The sequence below is a fragment of the Sapajus apella genome, unplaced genomic scaffold, assembly GCF_009761245.1.
Source record: "Sapajus apella isolate SASKATOON/1434 unplaced genomic scaffold, GSC_monkey_1.0 scaffold16, whole genome shotgun sequence".
NCBI lineage: Eukaryota > Metazoa > Chordata > Mammalia > Primates > Cebidae > Sapajus > Sapajus apella.
Genome location: NW_022436956.1, coordinates 10,012,814 through 10,036,898, shown reverse-complemented (window position 1 = coordinate 10,036,898; position 24,085 = coordinate 10,012,814). Strand labels below are relative to the sequence as shown.

The window sequence follows — 24,085 nt, the reverse complement described above, 5'->3', positions numbered from 1 at the left end:
AAAGAAAGAAAAAAAGAAAAAAGAAAGAAAGAAAGAAAGAAAGAAAGAAAGAAAGAAAGAAAGAAAGAAAGAAAGAAAGAAAGAAAGAAAGAGAAAGAAAGAAAAGAGGGAGGGAGGGAGGGAGGGAAGGAGAAAAGAAAGAGAAAGAAAAAGAGCCCCATCTTCATCTGCTACACAAACAGGTTAATATCTACCCTGCAAGCCTGTTGTGCGGATTACATGAGATAAAAAATGGCACAAACTAGATACCGAGAATTGCTAGGTGGAATACCTCCACCTCCTGCCTCAAGTGGAGTATTGGGGCTTCCTGAGAGTGAAGGGTGAGACATGACTGTGGAGAGACGTAAACACCAGGCTGAGGAACTGGAACTCTGCCTTGTTAGACACGAGAACCCACTGGGAGTTTTTGAACAGGAAAGTGAATTAGTAAGGGTCATGCTTTTGGCGGGTCAGTTTGGTGTTGGCCTTCTAGAGGGCTGGCCAGACAGTGAAGCTAGAGGCAGGGCCGCCGTGTGGTGCTGCAGACACTCAGCCATAAGACGTAAGGGAGCATTTCATATATGCACACATATGTATGAGAGGAGGAGGGAACCAAAGATGAACCTAGGGCTTGGAATCAGAGCGCTGGGCCACCTGTGATGCCCCTGATGACAATGAACAAGGTGGCATGAAAAGCTGACAGGGGTGAAGATACTAGCAAGCTTGAACATGAGGGGACAGCTGGATGTCCAAAGGAGTTGTCCAGTTGAAATCAAAGTCCCTAGGAGAGTGGTTAGCTCTAGTGATAGAGATTTGAGAGTCAAGCATTTATGTGGATGAAATCCATGTATGTGCACTCATGTGTGTGTGCATACATGTGTATGCCTGTGTGTGTCTGGGCATTTGTGTGTGTGCCTGTGTGTGTGAACCATTCCCAGAGCCAGAGAGCAGTGAGGGCTCAGGAGCAGCCTTTGCTGGATAACTGTGAAGGACGAGGACACAGTGAACCGGAGGACACAGTGGCAGCCACAGGGAAGCTTGGGGGTGTCACCAGAACAGGGTAGACACTAGTGTCAGATGTGATCTTCAGTTAAAGGACAAGGAGGCCTGAGAAAGCGTCACTGGATTTGGCAAGGAGGTGGCCTTCGAAGAGGGCAGTTTCAGAACTGGGTCCGCATGGACTGCCCCCATCCTGACCACCCACAGCCTTTCTCGTCCGTACTGCTGCGGCGTCTGCTGGTCTGCTCTTTCATCGATGGCTATCTTCTGTCTTCCCTCCTTCTGTACAGCCAGTAGTCCACGCCGTTCAATATGTTAAAAGTTCGTCAAGAACGTTATTTTGTTCTCTCTGTCCCACCATACGTGCAAGGCAGACTTTTCATCTCAGTAAAGGGCAAATCCACACTTCAATTGCTCCGGTTAAATAAGGTGGGGTGCCCTCGACTCCTCTCTTTCACACTCTCCACCGATGGTGCCTTCAGAAACCTGGCCAGACTCAGCTTCTTTCCCCCTCACAGTTTCCACCCTGGCCCCAGTCCCACTGTCTCCTGCCTGGATTAGTGCAACAGCCTCCCGCCTTCTTCCATTCTTCCCACTTTTTTTTTTTCAGTCTGTGCTCAAACCAGCAGCCAGTTTCCATTTAAAATGAAAATCAGATCATGCCACTTCTCTGCTCAAAAGCCACCAGTGTCTTTCCCTGTCATTCAGAATGAACACTCAAAGTCTTCCGCATGGTCTGCCAGCGCTGCCCAAAACAGATCCCCGCCAAGTCAGCCACGTCTCCTGCTCACTCTGTTCCAGCCACACTGGCCGCCTTGCTGTTCACCTAACACATGACCCTGCCTCGGACACTCTTCCTCCATGTGTCCACATTGGTTGCCTCAAGTCTCCGTTCAACTGTCATCTCACCATCAAGGTCATCTGACGACTGCCTTACACAAAACAGCGAGCCCTCTCCCTCCCTGACTCCTGGTGCTCTCGATCGCTTTCATTCTGGCTTATTGATCTCCACACCGCTCATCTCCATCCGGCAGGCTATGCACGTACTTGTTTATTTATTATCTAGCTCGCCCAGTGAGAAGTTGTCCTATGAAGACAGGGAATTTGTTTTGTTCACTGCTTTAAACCCAGTACCTACAACAATGCCTGGCACACAGCAGGTGACTAATAAATGTGAGTTAAATGAAAGAGAAGAGAAACTAACCTTTACAGGATGCTTACATGCTAAGTTGTACCATAGCAGCTACACTTCCGTCATTTACTTTTCACCACAATCCTTAGAGTATTATTCTTCCCATTATATAGATGAAGAAACCGATGAATAGAGGTATGGATCAATATTTATGCATTTAAACTGAGACTTCAGAATGGAGGCAGATAGCAGGGAGTGAGTAGATCATTTGACCTCAATTTGTTCTCATTCACTGATCCATAAAATATGTATTAAGCATCTGAGTATCCCAGGCCTTCTGCTAATTTCTGGGGATCTACAATTGAATAGAAAATCATTCTTGATCTCCAGTCTAGTGGTGGCAATTGTCGTTTAAACAAAGGCTTAGAGCATATGCTGTATAATAGAAGCAGGAACTCATTAGTCAGAGAGCATGAGTAAGTGCTTCATTCTGGAGAAGTCAGAGAAGGCTTCCTGGAGGAGGTGACATTTGAGATGGCCCTTTGTGAATGAGTGCTGTGCATTTAAGGAAATTGGCTGTTCCTAGAAGGATGAAGACTAAGCTTTTGTGCTTGGTGTATGAGCCCTCCACCTCCCTCACCAACCTCATCCATGGCCAGCCCTTCGTCGTAAACACAGACTTCTCATTACTTCTTGCATGCATTATGTTATTTCCTGCCCTTGCAAATGCTGTTTCCTCTGTCTGGAGCACAGTCTCTCTCCCAGCACCCCATTTTTATTTTTTGAGGCTCAGCTCAGCGTCATCTCCTCCCCAGGAGGAGCCTGGTGCTCATCTTTGAGCCCCATATCACCCTTCCCATAGATTAGCTCATTGTCACATTTCCATAACTACCTGCAAGCCATAACCCTTCTGAGTTCAGTCTTAATCACCTTTGCTCTTACTGGAGGATGACATCATGGGACCTGTCATATAGTGGACAGTGAACATCCAACTGTTGGCCAGAACTGAGCCTGCGTTGGAGAGGAGAAAAGGAGTTTCAGATCTTGGGAAGACCCAGGCACAGTGAGGGCACTGGGCAAAGAGTCGTTCGAGTAGGCCAGGCTGAATAAACTGGAGTGGTAGCTCTGGGTCCCTCAGAAGGTGGCGTTAAGGAAACACGCAGAGGCAGCTGTTTACCCCGGGGCTGTAAAGGTTCAGACAGGGTAGATGGAGGGCCTTGCATAAGATGCTCTTAAAGCTGAGCATCGGGAGGTCTGGAAAAGCCAAGCATCCCACTGAGTGATAACCTTTGTGGACAACCTGTGTCTGCATCACCAGGGATGGAGGCCCACACAGGGCACCCTGGAAGCAGCACATTGGTCACAGGCTTGTGAGAGTCTTACCTGCTCCCTCCCTGCACCCCCGGGCTGGCTCACCCCTCAGCCTGGCCATCAGAGTGGAGGGCTTTCTAAAACTGGACTGAGCTCCGAAGCAACAGCTGGAGGGTTGGCCCTGACTCTGGGGTGGGTGAAGTAGAACCTCGGCCTCCCTCTGTGTTCTCTCAGCTTCCCTGGAGCATCTATTTAGCCTGAGCTGTGCACAGACAGGCCTCCAGGCCCCCAGCTCTGAGTAGCTGAAAGGCCAGCCCTTACCGCAGTACCAGGGACCAGACAAACATTTGCGATGAATGAATGAGTGAATGAGTGAATGCAGCCTACACTGCAAGACTGTCAGAAGAAGTCAAACATTGGCCTCCGACTTTGGCTCCTGACCTCGACGTATTCCCGGGGTCTCGGCAACCCATGTGTCACAACTGTAGGGCCCGCCCTCTTCGTGCCCTTCTTGTTCTTACTCGACCATTGGTTGTCATGTCAAGAGTCCAAGAGACACCTGCCTCCTTTCTTAGGTCATGCTCTGTGTTAGGCTGTTCAAGAAGTATCTAAGCTTAGTTAATTTATAAAGAAAGAGGTTTATTAGGCTCACAGTTCTGCAGGCTGTACAAGCATGGTGCCAGCATCTGCTCAGCTTTGGGGAGGTCTCCGGGAGCTTTTACTCCTGCTGGAAGGCAAAGGGGAGCAGGTATGTCACAGGGCAAGAGCAGGAGCAGGAGAGATCAGGGAGGTGCCACACGCTTCTACACAACCGTCTCTCCAGGGAACTACCAGAGTGAGAACCCACTAAGTCCCACGGGGAGGGCACCAAGCCATTCATGAGGAATCCCCCTCCACAACCCGAGCTCCTCCCACCTGGCGCCACCTCCAACACTGGGCTCCATTTCAACATGAGATTTGGAGGGGACAAACATCCAAACTAGGTCACACTCTAAACCCAGCTGTGGTCTGAGTGTGTGACTCTGGTTACCTGCCTTCCCTCCCTGGGCATGAGACAAGGAGCCAGCTACATGAGCCCCTGGGCTGCCTCGGTGGGGAAGCGGAGAGCTGGCTGAGGCCGGGAAGGGTGGGTGGCAGAGGAAGCCTGTGCTCTGCTGGGCATTGGGAGGCTGACAGTGCCACTACTCCTGACCTTGGACAAGCCATTAGCACATCTGAGCCTCAACATACTTGTTGGTTAAATGGGGTTGATTTTATCTGCCATGTTGGTCTCAAAAACTGTCGGGAAAAATTAAAGGATGTGTAAGTGTTTCACAAATGGTGCTAGTAGACGCCTGGAGTTGTTTTCCTGGGGTCCTCCTTCTTCCCCGAATTGGAGAGAGTGAGGGTTGGGGATAGGGCTGGATCTCCTCACGTGCCCCCCACCGGCTGCTCTGCTTTCCTGGGCCTGGGTTCTGGGCCAGAAGTGACTGTGGGGCTTCCCAAAAGCTGTGGAACAAACCAAAAGCAGCCTGGTCTCTTCCCCATCTCACCGTCTGTTTCTGAGACACCCTGTCTGCCGCCCCTCACGGCAGGGCTGTGCTTGATTGAGGGTGAGCCTCGGGCCTGCGGGCGGATGACTCGCACGTGGTTAGCCCTGGCTGGTTGTCCGGGTGCAATCACCAGCCACGGAGAGTCTAGGGCAAGGACAGGAAGAGAGCCAGTGCTGACGTCCTGCACCTGTCCGGCCTTCCGGGCCGTGTGAGTGGTGGGAGGGGGACCCGAGGAGCTGAAATGAGGATTCCCATCCTGATTTTGGAGTGGTTTCTTTGGAGAGTCTGCTTTTGAAAGAGCAAAGCTGGCCAAGCCTAAGGCTGGAGACCTCTCTTTTCTTACCCCCTGTATCCCTCTTTTGACCCCTCCCTACCAGCAGTAACTACTACTAAATACTACTACTACTACTAATAGCAACAGCAGCTGACAGTTTATGAATACTAGTGCTTGACACTGTGCTAAACACATTCCATGTATTATTCTATTTAATCCTATCTCAGGACATTATTATTCCCATTTTACAGATGAGGCCATTAAGGCAGAGAGAGGTTAAGCAGCTTGCCACAATTCTCCAGCTGGGAAGTAGTGGAACCAAGATTTAAGCTCTGGCATTTAGGTTTCCAAGCCCAGACTCTTAACCACCATTATAAGAAAAGGTGGAAATGTGTGTGTGTGCAGACAGAGACAGAGACAGAGAAACAGAGAGACAGAGAGAGAGACAGGGACAGAAAAACAAAGAGACAGAGAGAGAGAGACAGAGAAACAGACACACAGAGAGACAGAGACAGAGAAACAGACAGACACAGAGAAAGAGAGAGACAGAGAAACAGAGAGAGACAGAGAAACTGAGAGAGACAGAGAAACAGAGAGACAGAGAGAGGAGCAGAGACAGAGAGAGAAAGAGATGGGTGCAGAGGAGGGGAGGGAGGGGAAATTGAAAATACCTGCTTCTAAAACCACATATTGTTTACCCCAATAAACCACCCAGACAGGCAGAGCCCTGTATTTTTTCCTCTATAGGGAAACCTGAAAGCTAAGCTCCCAGAGTCTGGAAAAGCTACTTGGAGCCAGAACATAGTACCTGGCATGTTGTAGGCATTTAATATATTTTAGATGCCTCAGAGGATGGATGGACAAATGAATACACTCCTGAACTAGGTGTCGGGAGAGGAGGTCTCCAGCTCTAGCAAGACTGCAATGTGTGGCCCTGAGCAAGTCTTGTGCTCTCTCCAGGAAATGAAAGTGCTGGTATTAGATGCTTATCTCAGCCCCAGGCCAAAATGTGCAGTACAAGTTGAGAATCGGAACTTGAAGGTGTCACTGGCTCTGGTAACTTCCAGGGCTCTGGGCTGGCTCTGGTTCAGGGAGCACTGTTTGGAGCTCAGATCAGATGCTGCCAAACCACTGCTGGGACTGTCTGGGAAAGGACTCCAGGCAGTAGGGACAGAAGGACAGACAGAAACTATCTGGGACCACCCTGGACACCTCAGGTGTTCAAGATCCTCCAGCCCATATGCCCCAGGGGCAAGTAAAGCCAGGCTGTCCTTTGCCTTGGATAGAACTCTATCCAAAGCCTCTTGGGCAGAGACAGAGCCTCCCAAGCAGGGCAGACTTCTGCTTGCAAGAAAGAATGTGTATCTGATTTCACTTCCCACAGCTGGCAGCATCAAATCGATATTTTTCTGTGGTGCAGACAGAGTAAAGAGAGAATAAAGTGTTGAATTGTTTGGCATTATCAAGGATTTCAGCTCCCCAAGACTCCTGCATAAAGAGATGGAAATTTTAGCTGGCAGAGTCAAGAAACACACACAAGTATATGAATTTGTTACATATTATCTCTCCCTCTACCAAACAGCCCTGGAAATGTCAAAAGATCGTCTATTGTTTCATTGTTGATTAAAAAAATAATCATAATAAAGAAGAGTTTGGGTTTGGTGGACTCAGCTTGGGCACAAGGCAGGTAGTGCCAGGCCCGTGGGGAGGGGACAGAAGTGATTCCCCAGGACAACCTTCCAGAGGCAGAGCCATTTTCTGATTCTCCCTCTCTGGGTGTTGATTTCGCAGATGTAATTTAAGGCAGGAAAAGCGTGCTATTACACATTTGCCCTGACCCAGTCATTTTGGCCAACATTTACTAGGCATCTACTATGTGCAAAGTTCAGGGCGTGATCCCTCTGGAGATCCCAGTGTGTGTTAGCGAGTGCATTGAGGCAAGGAGCTTGGGGCCAGCACTTGTCTGATGGGGCTAAGAGTGGCCATGGCATCTCAGACACAGTTCCCCAGCTGCAGGAGCCTGTGGAGGGGCCACACTGCCTGGAGGAGGTCCAGAGAGGCCTCATAGAGCAGGGGATGTCTGGGTGGAGCCTGGAAGGATGAGTGGACTCCCACAGAGAAGGGGAGCTGCGAAACTGCAGGCAAAGAGAAGAACAGCGTGGGTGATGTAAATTGCAAGGCCACGTTCAGCACAGACCTAGAATTTGGGCCTGGAGAGGGGACAGGAGTTACCTCTCCGGCTGTACACTGACCAGCCCTGATCTGACCAGCCTCTGACAATCTGGTGAGTGACTGAGGCCACGTCTAGTCCACGATCTGCTATGCACACTCTCCTCTGATGCTGATGGGTGCAATTCCCCATCTTGAGGCTGCACACTACCCCTCACTGCCTTTAGCTGGCTGGCCCAGCTCACCTGCTGCTAGGCTCACAGGCTTCTAGAGAGGAAGCCGGCCTCTGGCTGTCAGGAAGCTCTCGGCCACCCCATGTACTGGTGGAGCCATACAGCCAAGGGGATTGAGCCAGGCCCTTCAGAGTATTGGGGTGTTTAAAACAAGGTTGTCCCCAATTCCACTCTGTTGTCAGGAGTCATTAGCCTCATGTACATCCCATGCCTAATGGGGAAGTAAAGAGCAGGCACTGCCGCCAGCCCTGAGCCCCCAGCTTCTCCTCTTCTGGCTGGACATCCCTCAAAGGGAGGCTCTGTGTTCCCTCCTCTGTGCCCTCTCCACCTCTCTTGTCCCACTACGGCCTCAGAGGGCAGAGAAAAATCAGGGAATACCTGAGCTGGGAGAATCCTTGGAGGCAGCAGAACAGCCCAGTGCAGCCTGGCTGTGCAGCTCCCGCCTGCAGCCCAGCTCATGGCTCCACACGGTGGCCTATGCCACAGCTAGTCTGTTCTTCCTTTTGCTTCCTGAGAGCTCAGGGCCCCAGCAGCCCCAGCCCTCTAGAAAGTCAGAAGCCACACTGCCTCTATTCCTCCATATGCCCAGGAGCTCTTCTTGCTGCTCCCATGCTGGGTGCTGAGATTCAGCTGGGAAATTCTTATCACGCAGACCACTGTGTCTCCACACCCTCCAAAACCTGACCCACAGCTGGTTAAGAGGGACCCCAGGCCACAGAAATAAACATAACCTAAATCCCATACTTTTGAATTTTGCTTTTCAATTTTCATAGCCTTTTCCCATTTATTTTTCTTATGGCTTCTAATCACCCCGAAGGGAAGCAGGCAAGTGTCCTCACTTTTACGTAGGAATAAATGGGGGTACAGGCTGAGCAGCATGCCTGGAGCCACAGCTAATTGGTAGCAGAGCCAGCACTGGGCCCAGTCTCCAAGCTTCTGATCACAGCCCCAGCCACCTCTGCCACATTCTCAGGCAAGCCCCAGGCTTGGGAAAGGATTTGGGGTGCAGGATGGGTCTAGATATGTGAATGGTGAGCTCTCCAGCGCTGCCTGGGCCTCTTCCCCTGTGGATCAGGGAGCTCAGCCTCATGGCCTTGGAGATTCCTATCTGCCCCAATGTTCCCTGGCTCCATGACTCCGTCACACTTGCCCTCCTTCTTATCAGGAAGCCACCACTTCAATATTTCTCTTTCCACTTTGGGAAATGCTGACATCAATGGAGGACAAAGCTGTATCAGCATTGCAGAACTGGAGAAGGAATTGGGCTTACATGGAGGGACAGGCACTAGAAAGGGGACATAAAAAAAGGAGGCGCTCCCCCTTACCAATGAAGGATGTCAGCTAAGGGGAGAGTCAGGCTGCCAGGGAGTCCTGTGTAGGCTAAGAAAATAGAGGGAGGCTCGTGTTTTCATGTCCATTGCAAAACCATCTCCTTCCCTCATCAACAAACATTCTCTTCTCTGCTTCCCCCAGGCATTTGCGTGGCTGGCCTGAGCTAGGAGGCAGTCACTGGAGCTTCCCCTAGGCCAACCTCAAAAGGCTTCTTTAGGAATTCAGGGATGTTGCTGGGATCTGGACACAGCAAGGGACGTGGTTGAGAGGGACCCTCCGACACCTGCAGGGAGCTTGGCCTGATGGATCCAGGAAACACCTCAGGGCCTCCCTAGAGAAGGCTGTTGGTGGGGAGGGGACGGCTTGGAAATGGATCCACTTGGGTAGGGACTAAGAAGAGATGATGTCCTGGACTGCAGCCCCAGCCCCAGGGGCCCGTCTCGCCCAGCTCTGGCCCTGAAAAGACTTTCCGTTCTCCTTCCCTGGAAACCTCCTCACTTACGGGAAGCTGGGTGTTATCTTAAGGTCTATAAACGGCCTGCCTGCTTTTCCAGCTGGAGCTGTTCATTCAGAACAATTAGCATGCAGTTTAGAGTTCGATGGAACATATGGCAGAGGGGGTCCCCAGGAGCCAGCGTGTGGCAGCCCGAGAAGGAGGGGAGCAGCCTGAGAGGCACAGGAAGGGGCGCGTGGGTAGGGGAGGGCTTCCAGCCTGCTGCCTAGTCCAGGTACACCTGCTTTTAATCCTGGTGGGAACAGAAGCAAGGGCTGGTGTAAATTCCTTATGCATCTCAGGTCACAGATGCATGAAACGTCCCCTAAATCAACATTTTATATCAAGAGACTTGAAAAGCCCAGAAGCCCTGGGCAATGTCCTTTTCTGGAGAGTGTCAGGGCAAATACCCAGGGGTCTGCACAGGATGAGGTGGGGTACTGAGGAACTAATGTCTCCCTAGACACTCTTAGGCATTTATGTATTCACTAAATATTGTCTAAGGGCCTACTATGTGCCAACTACTGTCCTGGGCATTAGAGATACATCTGTGAAGAAAACAAACCCAGGTCCCTGCCCACGTGGAGCTTCAGACACAAACATAATACTCAAATAAACTGTGAGTGTGTTCGTGTTAGCAGGCCTTAGCCTCATGAAGTCAGCCTATGAGGTAGTATTGTGGTTTCCTTCTTACACACAAGGAAATGAAAACCAAAGTGTCTAAAAAGCATGTTCAAGTTCTCCAAGCTAGTAAGTCGTGGGACCTGGATTTGAACCCATCTGGCCTAATGCCACACACTCACCTTGTGTTGAAGACGGACAAGACACCCACCTGAGCAAGCTCCAGTTTACAACCCCAGATGATCTGGGTGGGCAGAATCAGAGGCTGCAGAGCAGAAAGAGCTCTTAAGAGATTGCCGCTCCGGCTTCAGCCTTTTACAGTAGAGTCACAGCCTCTGGAGGCCTAGCGACCTGTAAGATCACGCAGCCAGACAAACTACTGCAGAACTGACCCCTGGAGGCCTGATTTGCAGCAAGGGTCCTTTCCACCCAGGTACACTGACATGCTTAGGGCTCTCAGCAAGACCACACATGAGTTCTTAAAAAAGCCAGCCTGCTGCCGACTTCCTGAACCCCTTCATGCTTCAGAGAGCACACGTACACCCTCCAGCACCCCCTATCTGCCCCAGGTCAGAAGCACTCACGGTCTAGACAGTGGCTGGTTCTTGGGGCCCCCTGCCGCAGGCAGTGATCCGGCATTGCTGGAGGGGGCACTCAGCATCACGGCACACACCCTAGCCCACATTTTAATGTGCTCTGAGAAATGTCTGTAAACAGGTGTCAGGTATCTTGCAGGGTCAGGAGCTAACCAGCGCCCTGTCTGGAAGAAAAATTGCGGTAGCAGCATTGGGAACAACTGCAAAGGTGGAAGGGAGGGGAGAGAAGAGACAACCCCACTGCAATGCAGGGGTTATGACACTTCAGTTGGATCCCAGGGCAGGTAAAGAATGGAACTATAAATCCAGCCTCCTGAAAGAATATTCCGGAGGTAGGAGACACAAGCTCACTTAAAATATGTCTGAGACGAGAACCAAAGATCGTTATTTTTGAGCAAGGATATAAAATGCTAAACACTGCCTTTATTAGTCTTTTTAAAAGCCAGGTGTAAAATACTGCCATTCCCAAGATTGTGTTTTTCCTTTTTTTTTCTTTAATGGCAGAAATTAAAATCTCCTTAAGCTATTAGCCATCCCTCCCCAAGGTAAGCCCCCAAAACGGCTCTACCAGGGGCCTCTTCCCTCACCCAGGAGGCATGGTGGCCATCCAAGTCTCTCATATCTTTTTCCACCCCTCCCTCACCCCCACTGGCACTGAGTGCCCGGCTGGCGGCAGGTGGCTGAAAAGGCTGGGAAGTTTTATGGGTCTGCCCCAGTAGGCCCTGTCTCCCACCAGTTGCCAATTTTGTCAGTTGCTCCCTTCTCGCAAATACCTAACGCTAAAGATATTCCACCCACTGGAGTGCTGCCAGGGCAGCCCCCCGCCCCACCCCACCCCCCAGGGCGCTCAGTGATGCAGGTTTAGGTGCCCCTGAAGGCCATGTCTACTCCCAGGCCTGCTTCTCCCAGACTGACTTTTCTTCCTTCCCCCTCCGTCCTTTCTTTCTTTCTTTTTTTCTTTTCTTTCCATCAAAGGCTGGTGCTGCCAGAGAAAAAGTTCATAAAAATGTTATGTCCACCATAAAACCCCTAATGTGGCATTCTGCATGATCCATGCATTAACATTAACATTTCCCAGACAGTTATTGTGAGATAATGGTCACAGCTATAATTCAGCGGTAACGTTCCTTCGAGCAAATGTTATGGAGGAATAAATGACTTGCCGAGTGTGCTGCGGCAGTGGGGGTGGAGGAGAGGTGAACAGCTTGGAAATGCAGACTCCGGACCCTAGAGAACTCAGCACAGCTGTGGAGGGGTCTGGGGCTCATTCTAGGTTGGACCATGGGCTCTCTGGGGACTGCGAGACCGGGCCCCATTACCCTCCCCCAATTTTCATTTCATACAAATCGCATCTTTCTTCCTAGGGTTGCATTTGGAGAATTTGCCAAGAGAATGGATTCAAGGCCACAGGGTTGCCGGTAGGGCTGAGAGGAAGAAGACGGGCTTTGGCATCTTCACCAGCCTCTTTCTCCCCATTTCTCCTTCTCTGTGGGCCCGGACCACTTTATACACACCTCTGCTACAACACATATCACCTTGTCTTTTTACTCTGTTTCTCGTATCTGTGTCCCCTGCCATACCTGTGCTCTCCTTAAGAGCAGTGTGTACATTGTAGTCTTCTTGGTGACCTAGTGCAAAGCAGATATTCATTTGCTGGGAATAAGGATGGATGAATGGACAGATGGACAGATGGACAGTTGTTTGAATAACAGCAGCAGAAAAAGATCCAGAAATGCAAGTGGACCAGAGGATGGACAGGACTTAACATTAGCAATAAAGGGGAGGCCGGGCGCGGTGGCTCACACTCACAATCCCAGCACTTTGGGAGGCCGAGGCGGGTGGATCACCTGAGGTCAGGAGTTTGAGATCAGCCTGGACAACATGCTGAAAACCCCATCTCTGCTGAGGCAGGGGAATCGCTTGAACCCGGGAGGCAGAGGTTGCGGTGAGCCAAGGTTGTATTCCAGCCTGGGCAAAAAATGTGAAACTCCTCTCCAAAAAAAAAAAAAGAAAGAAAAATAGAAAACAAACAAACAAAACCAACAAAACAATAAAGGGGGACATACCCCAAAACACTTATTGAGTGAAATCCTAAGTGTTTGATCCTGAAATGTGCCTTACGGACCTGCCACTGTGTTCACTTTACCCTTTAGGAAAAAAGAGGCCTAGAGATGTTGGTGAACAGGTCAGGATTAGAACCCTGGGCTACCAGTTTAATGCTCTACCAGCTACCCTCTTGCCGCCAATGTTCAAAGCTAAGAATATGCAAAGGAACCCTTTGTACCCTCAAGGAGTTTGCTCCCTAGTGGAGGAAACACATCAGCACAAATGCAGCTCACCACAGTCAAGGCAGATTGCAATGAGTGCTGCCATGGGAAATGTCTTCAATTGACAAAAAAAGTACTGCCAAGGCTATGGGCCTTGGAGGATGAGCAAGACTCAAAAAGGCAAATGTGGAGGGGAGGGGAGGAGAGGGGAAATGTTTGAGACAGAGGAGGCAGTGTGGGCAAAGGCACAGAGATGACTGGAGAAGAGAATTCCTCACAGATATTTAATTTGTGCAATATCAGCAGGTGTCGAGGGTATGGTCCCTGGAGACCCTTGGCCACTGGGATGGCTTTCCTTAGAATGTGCCCTATAACTGCTTCTTGCTGCCCCTTCCTGCTGAGTTTCAGCTTGTGGATCATGCCCTTGGCCACAATGGGTATCTTCTAGGCTTATGTCTCGGCTAAGCCTGGCCAGCTTCAGCGCTGCCCAGCCAGCTGCCTCAGAGCTCAAGAGGAACCATCCCAAGGATGGCAGCACCCCAGCCCTAGGGCTTTCCTTTCCCACCTCTGCTCGGCCCCACGCATCCTCCGTGGAAGATTCAGCGGGAGCTGCATTCCTCCAGACATGTTAGGAGAAGTGCCAGAGAAGATGCTGGCTCTTTTCCAAATGCCACATGTCATGGCCACCATGATCTCTCCCAAGAGCAGCTCCCCGGAAGGCAGGACCAGATTTATTACACCAGCAAAGGAGATGGTGACCTCCACGATGTGTTCACAGGACTCGGGGGAGGCTTTGGCCCAGTCAGAAATATCTTCCCCACTCAGGAGTCTCATAATAACCTAGAGCTGGAAGGAGCGTGGAGATCACCTAGTTTAACCTGCTGTGCTGTGATGGCATCTCTGATAGGGAGGGTTTTCTTCTCTCCTAACAACTCCTGGTGATGCCAGCTCTCCCATTCTGGGCAGGTTCTCACTGGTAGAACTCCCTCACACAAAGGGAAATTGGTCTCTCTGTCCCTTCCACCTTCTGTCCTAGCTCAGCTCTCTTGCCTGCACAGTATAAGAGCAACCCTCTCCTGCATGGTGGTTCTTTAAATATTGAAGATAACAGTCATGTCCCTCCAAGATCTTCTGTTCTGCAAGTTTTTTTTTTTTTTTTTTTTTTTTTTTGAGACGGAGTTTCGCTCTTGTTACCCAGGCTGGAGTGCAATGGCGTGATCTCGGCTCACCGCAACCTCCGCCTCCTGGGTTCAGGCAATTCTCCTGCCTCAGCCTCCCGAGTAGCTGGGACTACAGGTACGCGCCACCATGCCCAGCTAATTTTTTGTATTTTTAGTAGAGACGGGGTTTCACCGTGTTGACCAGGTGGTCTCGATCTCTTGACCTCGTGATCCATCCGCCTCGGCCTCCCAAAGTGCTGGGATTACAGGCATGAGCCACCGTGCCCGGCCCCTGTTCTGCAAGTTTTTACCTTTCTTCAGCATTCTAGCCTTCCTCCACAGATGCGTTCTATATTTCCAATGTTCCTCTTATGGAGTAAACACGCTCCTCCTGTGTGGTCTGAACCATTTTCTCCTTTGTCCGGACACCAGTCTGCAGTCAGCTTGTAGTCATTCAGCCTGAGAGTACAATTACCTCCCTCCCTCCCTCTCTCTCTCCTTCCTTCTTTCTTTCTTTCTCTCTCTCTTTCTTTCTTTTTTCTTTCTTTCTCCCTATCTCTCCCTCTATCTCTCTGGCACATCATAACATTGGTACCTACTGAATTTTCCTTCCAACATCCCTTTATTTTTTTCCCACACGACATCCTTTTAAGTTCCATCTCACACATATAGCTTGCATTTTACTCCAACAGTACCAATTTATATTTCTGTCTACTCAACATCATCTTCTTGCTTTCAGCCTGTAATTCTTGCTTCATGAGCTCTTTCTCAATCTTAATTCTCTCTGTAAACACATTAACTATTTCAGTGTGTGGTATGATCAGCACACCTTCTACAACGTCACGCAAATCTTTGACAAAAATCCTCAACAGTATAAAGCTGGTTACTTTGGCATGAAACAGCTCCTTCCAGACTGAAATCTACTAATCAATACTGATTGGGGACAATCACTCATGTAGCTAAAAACTCCTCCACTTCTCTCATTCATCCTACCCAGAAGGATACCCTGAAAGACTTTGTCATACTTCTCTCTGAAATCAAGATATTTTTCGGAATTTTCCTTACGCCAGCCTAGGAATTGTGTGTGTGTGTGTTTTTAAAGGATAATAAAGTTAGTTTGAGATGATGTTTTTTCAATGAAGCCATTCTGGGTCTTGGCCATCCCTTCTTTCTTTCATAAATAATCCTATTCAAAATTTTTGTGAGCCAGTAATGCCAAACTTACTGTTACGTAGCTTCCAGAACCCTGATGTTTGCCACTTTTTAAAAAGAGGGACAACTCTTGCCTATTTCCATCTCTAAAAGCTATTTGTTTTTATCAGTTCACAAACAGCTAACAGTGATTTTGCAACCCTGTTCTTTCCATACTCCAAGATATAATTTGCCATTGTCCACAGCCTGGAGTTTATTTAAAGCTATGAGATGCTAGTGTACCATCTCCTCACCAATCTCAAACTTGAATCCTTTTAAAACCATCTTTCTGGTTTGATGATTGTTGTCCTTGAAAAAAACAAAGCTGAGTGGGAGTTCCATCGTTTGCTTTCCTTCTGTCGTCTGCTAACCTCATATGTCTGCCCCAGGATATAGCTGCCTCAATCCCTTGCTTTTTTTTTTCTTTCCATTTTGTTTCAAGCATTGCTTTTTAAGAGGGCAAGGAGAGAATGTGTGTGGTATGGGGAGTCTGGTGGGGGCAGGTGTTTTTAGACTCCAGTTCACTCCGGTCTTTGGCCTTCCTAGCACACTTCTAACAGGCCCAGGCTACTCTTCTGTGTTGCTTCTTACTCATACATGCCTTGTTCCACCTTTTATACATGTACTTTTAAATCATCACAGAACTCAGATTTGAAAATTCGAACTAAGATGTGATGTCCATTATATTTCACATTCCTCATTAGAAAGACGTGGGTTAGACTTTGCCCTCTTTTGCCAACACTCCTTAGAAATAGAATTAATAAGGAAATCCAACCTCACCCATAATTTTTTGATCACCTCTTATTTCCGAGGCACAGTACTAGATACTGCAAGTGATACAAAAGGGAACAAGAATTGTCCCTGCCTTAGACGCCATGGAGGAGGCAGAAACACAAGTTGCTATAGTCCTGGGTAGAAGGAGACAAGGGTGAGAATTCTGGTGTTTGCAAAATGCTGTGAAAGCCCCCAGGAAGGAGCCGATGTGAGCCCATGTCTGCCTGGGAAGGTGCAAGGAAGAGACATGAAGGGGGTGACACTTTAAACAGTTGCGGATCAGAGATGCAGAGAAGGCTATAAATTCCTTATGGAGGACACAAAGGAAAAGACGCAAGATGGTGTTTGGGGAACAGTAGAGAGTTGTGTGTGGCTAGATCGTACAGTGGACTAGGGGTAGAATGTAGCCCCTACACTCACTTCAAGCTTTTATTTCAAACATTCGTTTCAAGCTTTCTGCTTGACCCAGCATCCCGTCAAAAGCCTTGAGCACAACGCACCCTCAAATAAACTCATCAGCACCCCCTCCAAGACTATTCTTCCTCTGTGATCCTTAAAACTTTTTTTAAAATTTTTGACGTCACTGTCCTCCCAGTAAGTTGAACACTGAGCTTAGAATCAAAACATCTAACTTTGCGCTTGAGCCCGGGAGGTGGAGATTGCAGGGAGCAAGACTGCGCCATTACACTCCAGCTTGGGCGACAGAGCAAGACTCTGTCTCAGAAAAAGAAAAATCTGAATTTGGACCTCAGATCCAGCACTTTAGATTGGGCAAGTCTCTTAGGTTCTCTGAGCCTTTACCTCTTCATCTGTGAAATGGGAAAAACAGTGCCTGACTTGCCTCCTACAAGGGGGAGTCATGAGGATTAAATGAGAATGAGCTGAGGGCACTGCTTAGTAAGGGGTGGAGTGCCGTGTAGGGGTAAGAAGGATACTTAGTATGATCTGGTCCCCAGATCTGTGCACCACACAGTAAAAAATTCTTTTGGATGAAACTGAAGTTTCCTGAAGCTCACTATCAAGAAAATGTCTGGTGGAGGGGAGGACCAGGAAGGCCAGATGCAAAAAGGGAGTGTGGAGGCCACAGACCCAAGCCCATTTTGGCTGAGGCTGAGGTCAGCTGATTTTGAGACTCTCTTCAAAGCTGTCTGAGTTCACGCTGAGTGCCAGGTTCTGTGGGAAGTCGCTCGGCTGTGTCCCAGGGGAGCAGGCAGACTGTGAGGTGAATCAAGAATATTCCATAAAGTGGTGTGTGGTGTGTCGAGGTAGGAGGGCCAGGGCAGTGGGTGCTGTGGCTCTGTGGATGACTGCAGGGACAGACTCACCACACCCTGCCTGCCGCCCCCCACGTGTCACGCACTGCAGACACTCTGAGCACAGAGTTCAAAACCACTGACCTCAGGGAGCTCCATGGGATGGAGGAGACGCATGTGCCCATAATGCCAATTCAGCAGGATCAGCAGCACTGTACAGGTGTGCTCTGGTGACGGAAGCACAGAGGTAGAAGTTAGTGTCCGCCCGAGGGGCCAGGATGCTCAGGCAAGGCTTCCTGAGGAAGATACCCTGAGCTGAGCCTTAGGAATATGCGGTGGCCCAAGTACGTAAGGTAGGAAAGGGCATTCTGGACAGAGAAAACAGCATTTGCAGATGCACAGAGGTATAAGGAAGGCTTTTGCTCCCATGGCAATGTGAGAGGCAGGGAGGAGGCTGCAGAGGAGGCCGGGTCCACTGGAGGCCTGTGTCATGCTATTGCCTTCCATCCAGGGCAATAGGGAGCTTAGACAGCAGGGATGGGAAGCAGAGAGTATTTACGGTGCACTTAGGAAGAACTATTCATATGTTCTTGAAAGTAGAATGTGAGAAGGGAGAAAGGGGAAAGAGAAGTTGAGGGTACCTCCAGGTTTCTTTCTTGAATGCCTGCAATGGCAGTGCCATTCATCCAAACTGAGGATGGTGTGAGAAAGGAGCAGATGGAGGGTGGGCAGGAGAGAGCTGCTGGAGCCCCGGCTGGGGTATGGTGAGTTTGCGGAGGTTGCTGTGGGATAGGCAGGTGACATCCTACCTCGTTCAGTTCTGCATCTGAACTCTCCTGTCCCAAGTAGAATTTTCTCTTTCAACTGAATTGGGAGCACCTTGAGGGCAGAGACTAGGTCTGACGCATCTTTGTTCCCCTCAACACATTCCTGAGATCCTCACAGAGCTCCTGCTGGCTGTGAGCACTGCGTGGGCTTGCTAATTCCACTCCACTTCCTTTACCTTGGCTGCCTTTTGCACTTGATGATAAAGCTTCAAAGGACAGCATCATAGAAAAGCCTATATACCCAGGAGGCAGACAACCCTGGCTTGAGTCCTGGCCATGCCCTTCCCTAGCTGTGATATTGAGCACATCACTGGGCCCCTTTAAATTTGTGCTGTCTACCGTGGCAGCTGGTAGCCACTAACCACGTGTGTCTATTTAAATAAAAATAAAAATTAAATGAAATTAAACATTCAGTGACTGAGTCACACCAGGTTAGATTCAAGGGCTCAGTAGCCACGCGGTGTCTGTGTTATTGGAAAATACAGACAGAGAGTGTTTCCATCACCACAGAGAGTTCTATTGGACATCGCCAGGCTAAGATGCAAATGGATCTTAGTACTCACTGCAGAGGGCGGAGTGAAGGCCTGTGAGATTTGTGTGTAAAGCACTGGGCACAATGGCAGGCACACAAAAGACCCGCAATAAGCACTGGCCATTACTATTCTGAATGAATTAAGGGAAATAGCTGAGGTCCTGGGCTGCCACTGCAGCGTCCAAGACTCTCCTTGAGGATGCAGAGCTGCCAAGCCCTGTGAGTGTGCAGAGGAGACCGGTCCTGACCCTGGGGACAGTTGATGAAGGGGCTTCACCTTGCAGTTGGAGAATTTGGGGTTGGTGTCATGGGCAGTTCCTCAGGCATCACCAGAGAGAGGCACCTGGAGAATTTCAGTGACGCTGAGGAGGTGATCTCAGGACACCTGCAGTGGGGTGCCCTCACTGTGACGTCACTTGCTCATAATGTCACCATGGCCAGTTTAGATCTGCTCTGGGTCCTGGGCTGCAGCAGATGGGCTGGGAGCCAGGGTGGGCCAGGGAGGGGAGCCCTTGCTCAGAAGTCCATCTGCATCTTAATGGTGGGGAAGACTCAGAGCTTGCATCCAGATGGCCCGGCAATTTCTCTTCCTGGAAGCATGCTGCTTCCCCGCATGTTTTTGCTCCTCTCCTGTGCCCTGCATGTCAGGGGCCAAATGGGCAGGATCCATCACTGACCCTGCAGTCAGCAGGGAGGGGACAAGGCTTCGTACTTCAGCTCCCCCAGAGCCAGGCTAGATGCCCACACCTGGGAACGGAAGAAGCAGTGCAGCCCCCAGCTCTGGCTGTGCTGCAGAGAGGCTTCCCCTTGGTAGGGGCCATCCCAGAAACCCTCACCTTGCCTACCACTTCCTGCCCCTGAGAGGACAGCAAACCTGGCAGAGGTGTTCTGATGAGGATGCCCCTTGGGCCCACCCTCAGGGCGCCCTGGCTGGACACTGGATTACCCCTGAGCAGCAGCCTCCTTACAAGAAAAGAACATTCACTTTGAGTCAGGAAAGAGAGTTAGGAAGGGAATTTTCATGCAGCAGGAGCCCCAGGCAGGCTGGGTTCTGGCCAGAGGCTCTCATTGCTCCTCTGTGTGTCCAGCAAGTCATGCCCCTCTGGTCTTCCCAACCAGGAGCCAGACAGGGTCATCTCTAAGGCCCTCTCCTGCCCTTGGTTCTACCACAGGGCTGGCTGCAGTTCTCCTCCGGCTGAAGCCTGCTCAGAGGGAGACAGGAGGTTTGTATGGGCCAGCGCTGCTCTCCACAGCCCTCCCCCTCCCCACCTCCCCACCTCCATCCTTTTCTCCTCCCTAATAGGATGGATGGAGGCAGTGAGGAGAAATCCGAATAACTAATCAGAGTCCTCATTAACCCCCTGCCGGGATGCTCAAACATTCACTTTGCTGTTCGTGAAGCAGAAAAAAAAACTCTCCCTGCATTAAAATTGATGTGATATTAATCTCTGTGCTCCCAACCTTGTGGGTGGCTCTGCCTCCTGCCCGAGGCCCAGCCCATGGGGTCTGCTACCTTGGACCGCTTGGACTTTTATTTATTGGTCCAGTGCAGAGAGGCCTCCTCACAGGGAGTGAGTGGGCTTGGTGCCAACACATAGGCAGCTGTTTGTTTTCTCCCTGGCCTGGCCAGTGGGAGGCCTTTGCTCAGCCCCACCCCAGGGTACAACTGCCAGGCTGCCTTGCTGGGCTGGGAGGGCTGAGTACATGGCAGCTAATGGTGTGTCTCTCACCAGATCTGAGGGCGTGGTGACCCCCTCCACGCTTCAGATGAGCCAGCCTGGGAGTGGGCAGCTTCTCAGTCGAGTGGTGGATGGGCCAGGAAAGCCTTAGAGTTTGGCCCAAGTGCTGACTCTTTCTGCACACCTGAGACCACAATGCCCCCAATGGCCTCCCAGTGCCACACCCTACCCAGGACTTAAAGCTGTTCTCTGGCTCTGCATTCCAGACAAGTACCCCACATTTACACCCTCTGTGTAAGAGCTGGAATCCACAAATATTCATCTTGTGCCTGACCTTGTACCAGGAGCTATGAGGTTTCAAAGACATGTAAGATGTAGTCTCTATCCTCCAGGAGGGTGCACTGCAGTGGAGGCAAAGATGTCCATACATAAGAGGACACCATAACAACAGCAAGGGAAGGACAGAGGATGGACCCGGGAGGGCAAAAGACTCCTTTAGGTTCTCATGAACCCACGATGGTGTGGGAAGGAAGCATGGAGGAAATGAGACCCACTATGAACCCCTCATTCCCAGCCAGTTGATACTGGCTCACCCCTTTTTAGTGGTCATCCATCTGCCTCCCCTAACGTAGGCTTATCTGCATCTGTTGCCTGTCTTGATCTGAGAACACACATCCAGTGCCTTCTGTGTGAACTCTATTATGTGGCCTACTAGGCACTGGACCTTTAAAGACAGCTTTATATGGAGAAGAAGCTGAAAGTGCAGGGTAAGAAGAAAAAGGAATGTAATCCCTAGCTCTCATCTTGAATCACCTTCACTTAGTGCATTGAGAGATGATCAGAGGTAGCCTTCCTAATCTTTGACTCAGTTGCTGAGGATGATCGATCAATCATAGGCATACCTGGGAGACGTCACAGGTTAGATTCCAGACCACCACAACAAAGATAATATGACAATAAAGCAAGTCACATGAATCTTTTGGTTTCCCTAGGCATATAAAAGTTATGTTTACACTATACTACAGTCTATAAAGTGTGGACTAGTATTATGCCTTAAAAAAAACAACATACATACCTTAATTTTAAAAATACTTCATTTCTTAAAAAATGTTTACAATGATCTGAGCCTTCAGTGAGTCATAACTTTTTTGCTGCTAGAGGATTTTGCCTCAGTGTTGATGGCTGCTGACTGATTAGGATGGCGGTTGCTGAAGGCTGGGGTGGCTGTGGCAATTTCTTAAAATAAGACAACAGTGAACTTTGCTATATTGACAGACTCGTCCTCTCACAAAAGATTTTTCTGTAGCATGTGATGCTGTTTGATAGCATTTTATCCACAGTAGAACTTTTTTTCGAAATTGGAGTCAATTCTCTCTAATTTTGTTGCTATTTTATCAACTTAGTGTATGTGATATTCTAAATCCCTTGTTGTGATTTCAACAATGTGCACAGCATCTTCACTGGGAGGAGATTCTATCTCAGGAAACTGCATTCTTTGTTCATCCATAAGAAGAAATTTCTCATGCATTCAAGTTTGATCATGAGATTGCAGTGGTTCAGTCACATCTTCAGGCTCCACTTCTCATTCTAGTTCTCTTGCTATTTCTACCACATCTGCAGCTATTTCTCCCACTGAAATCTTGAACCCCTCAAAGTTATCTATGAGGGTTGAAATTGACTTCTTCTAAATCCCTGTTAATGCTGATTGTGATCTCCTCCCATGAATCATGAATGCTCTTAATGGCATCTAGAATGGTGAATCCTTTCCAGAAAGTTTTAAATTTATTTTTCTCAGATCTGTCAGAGGAATCACTGTCTATGGCAGCACAAGGCTTAACAAAATGTACTTCTTAAATAAGAATACATGGAAGTCAAAAGTACTCCTTGATCTGTAGGCTGCATAATGGATGTTGTATTAGTACGCATGAAAACTACATTAATCTCCTTGTACATCTCCATCAGAGCTCTTGGGTAACCAGGTGCACTGTCAATGACCAGTAACATTTTGAAAGGAATCTTTGTTTTTGAGCAGTAGGTCTCAATGTTGGGCTTAAAATATTCAGTAAACCATGCTGTAAACAGATAAGCTGTCACCTAGGCTTTGTTGTTTCATCTATAGAGCACAGGTAGAATAGATTTAACATCATTCTTAAGGATCTTAGGACTTTTGGAATGGTAAATGAGCCCTGGCTTCAACTTAAAGTCACAGCTGCATTAGCCAATAACAAACGAGTCAAACTGTTTTTTTGAGGATTTGAAGACAGACATTGACTTCTCCTTTCTAGCTATGAAAGTCCCAATTGACATCTTCTTTTAATATAAGGCTATTTTGTCTACATTGAAAAATCTGTTGTTTATTGTAGCCACCTTTATCAATGATCTTAGCTAGATCTTCTGGATAACTTGCTGCAGCTTCTGTAATACATCAGCACTTGCTGCTTCACCTTGCACTTTTATGTTATAGAGATAGTTTCTTTCTTTAAACCTCATGAACCAACCTCTGCTAGCTTCCAGTTTCTCTTTTTTTATTTTTTTGGAGATAGAGTCTTGCTCTGTCACCCAGGCTGGAATGTAATGGTGCAATCTTGGCTCACTGCAACCTCTGCCTCTAGGGTTCAAGCGATTCTCCTGTCTCAGCCTCCCGAGTAGCTGGGATTACAGGCACCTGCCATCATGCCCGGCTAATTTTTTCTTTTCTTTTTTTTTTTTTTTTTTTAATTTTTGGTAGAGATGAAGTTTTACCATGTTGGCCAGGTTGGTCTCAAGCTCCTGACCTCAAGTGATCCACCCATCTCGGCCTCCCAAAGTGCTGAGATTACAGGCGTGAGCCGCTGTGTTGGCCCCAACTTTTCTTCTGCAGATTTCTCACCTCTCTTAGCCTTCATATAATTGAAGAGAGTTAGGGCCTTGCTGTGGATTAGGCTTTGGATTAAGAGAATGTTGTGTTTGGTTTGATTTTCTATCCAGATCACTCAAACTTTTTCCATATCAGCAATAAGGCTGTCTCACTCACTTCTATATCATGTGTTCACTGGAGTAGCACTTTAAATTTCTCTCAATAACTTTTCCTTTGAATTCACAAGTTGGTTGTTTGACACAAAGACCTAACTTTTGCCCTATCTCAGTAATATAGTTAGGCTCTGTGTCCCTACCAAATTTCATCTCAAATTGCAATCCCCACCTGTTCAAGGAGGGACCTGGTGGGAGGTGATTGGATCATGGGTGAGTTTCTCCTATGATGTTCTTGTGTTAGTGAGTGAGTTCTCATGAGATCTGATGGTTGAAAAGTGTCTGGCAGTTCCCCTCACCCCTCTCTCCTGCTGCTATATAAAGTGTTCCTTGCTTCCCCTTCCCCTTCCACCATGATTGTAAGTTTCCTGAGGACTTCCCAGCCATGCAGAATTGTGAGTCAATTAAACCTCCTTTGTTCATAAATTACCCAGTCTCAGGTAGTTCTTTATAGCAGTGTGAGAACACAATAATACACTCAGTTTTTGACATGACTCCCTCACTAAGCTTAATCATTTCTAACTTTGATTTAAAGTGAGAAACATGGGACTCTTTCTTTCACTAGAACACTCAGAGGTCACTGTAGGGTTATTAATTGACTTAATTTTAAAATTCTTGTGTCTCACACACATGATAGTTATGGATGAAGTTCACTGTCTTATAGGGGTACATTTTATGGCACAAGATCACCATAACATATAATGAAAAAGTCTGAAATATTG

At 48.7% G+C, this 24,085-nt stretch overlaps 1 protein-coding gene and 1 long non-coding RNA gene across 6 annotated transcripts in view; one reads left to right on the top strand and one right to left on the bottom strand.

Moving 5' to 3' along the window:
• Positions 1-24,085, top strand: part of PKNOX2 (PBX/knotted 1 homeobox 2) — a 267,859-nt gene that overhangs the window by 129,230 nt on the left and 114,544 nt on the right. The window lies entirely within an intron of this gene.
• On the bottom strand, positions 17,059-23,557 carry LOC116556076. Its single transcript, XR_004270819.1, has 3 exons — positions 23,224-23,557; positions 19,512-19,516; positions 17,059-17,068 (listed from the first exon to the last, which is right to left on the bottom strand). It is a non-coding gene; the product is annotated as an uncharacterized LOC116556076 (long non-coding RNA).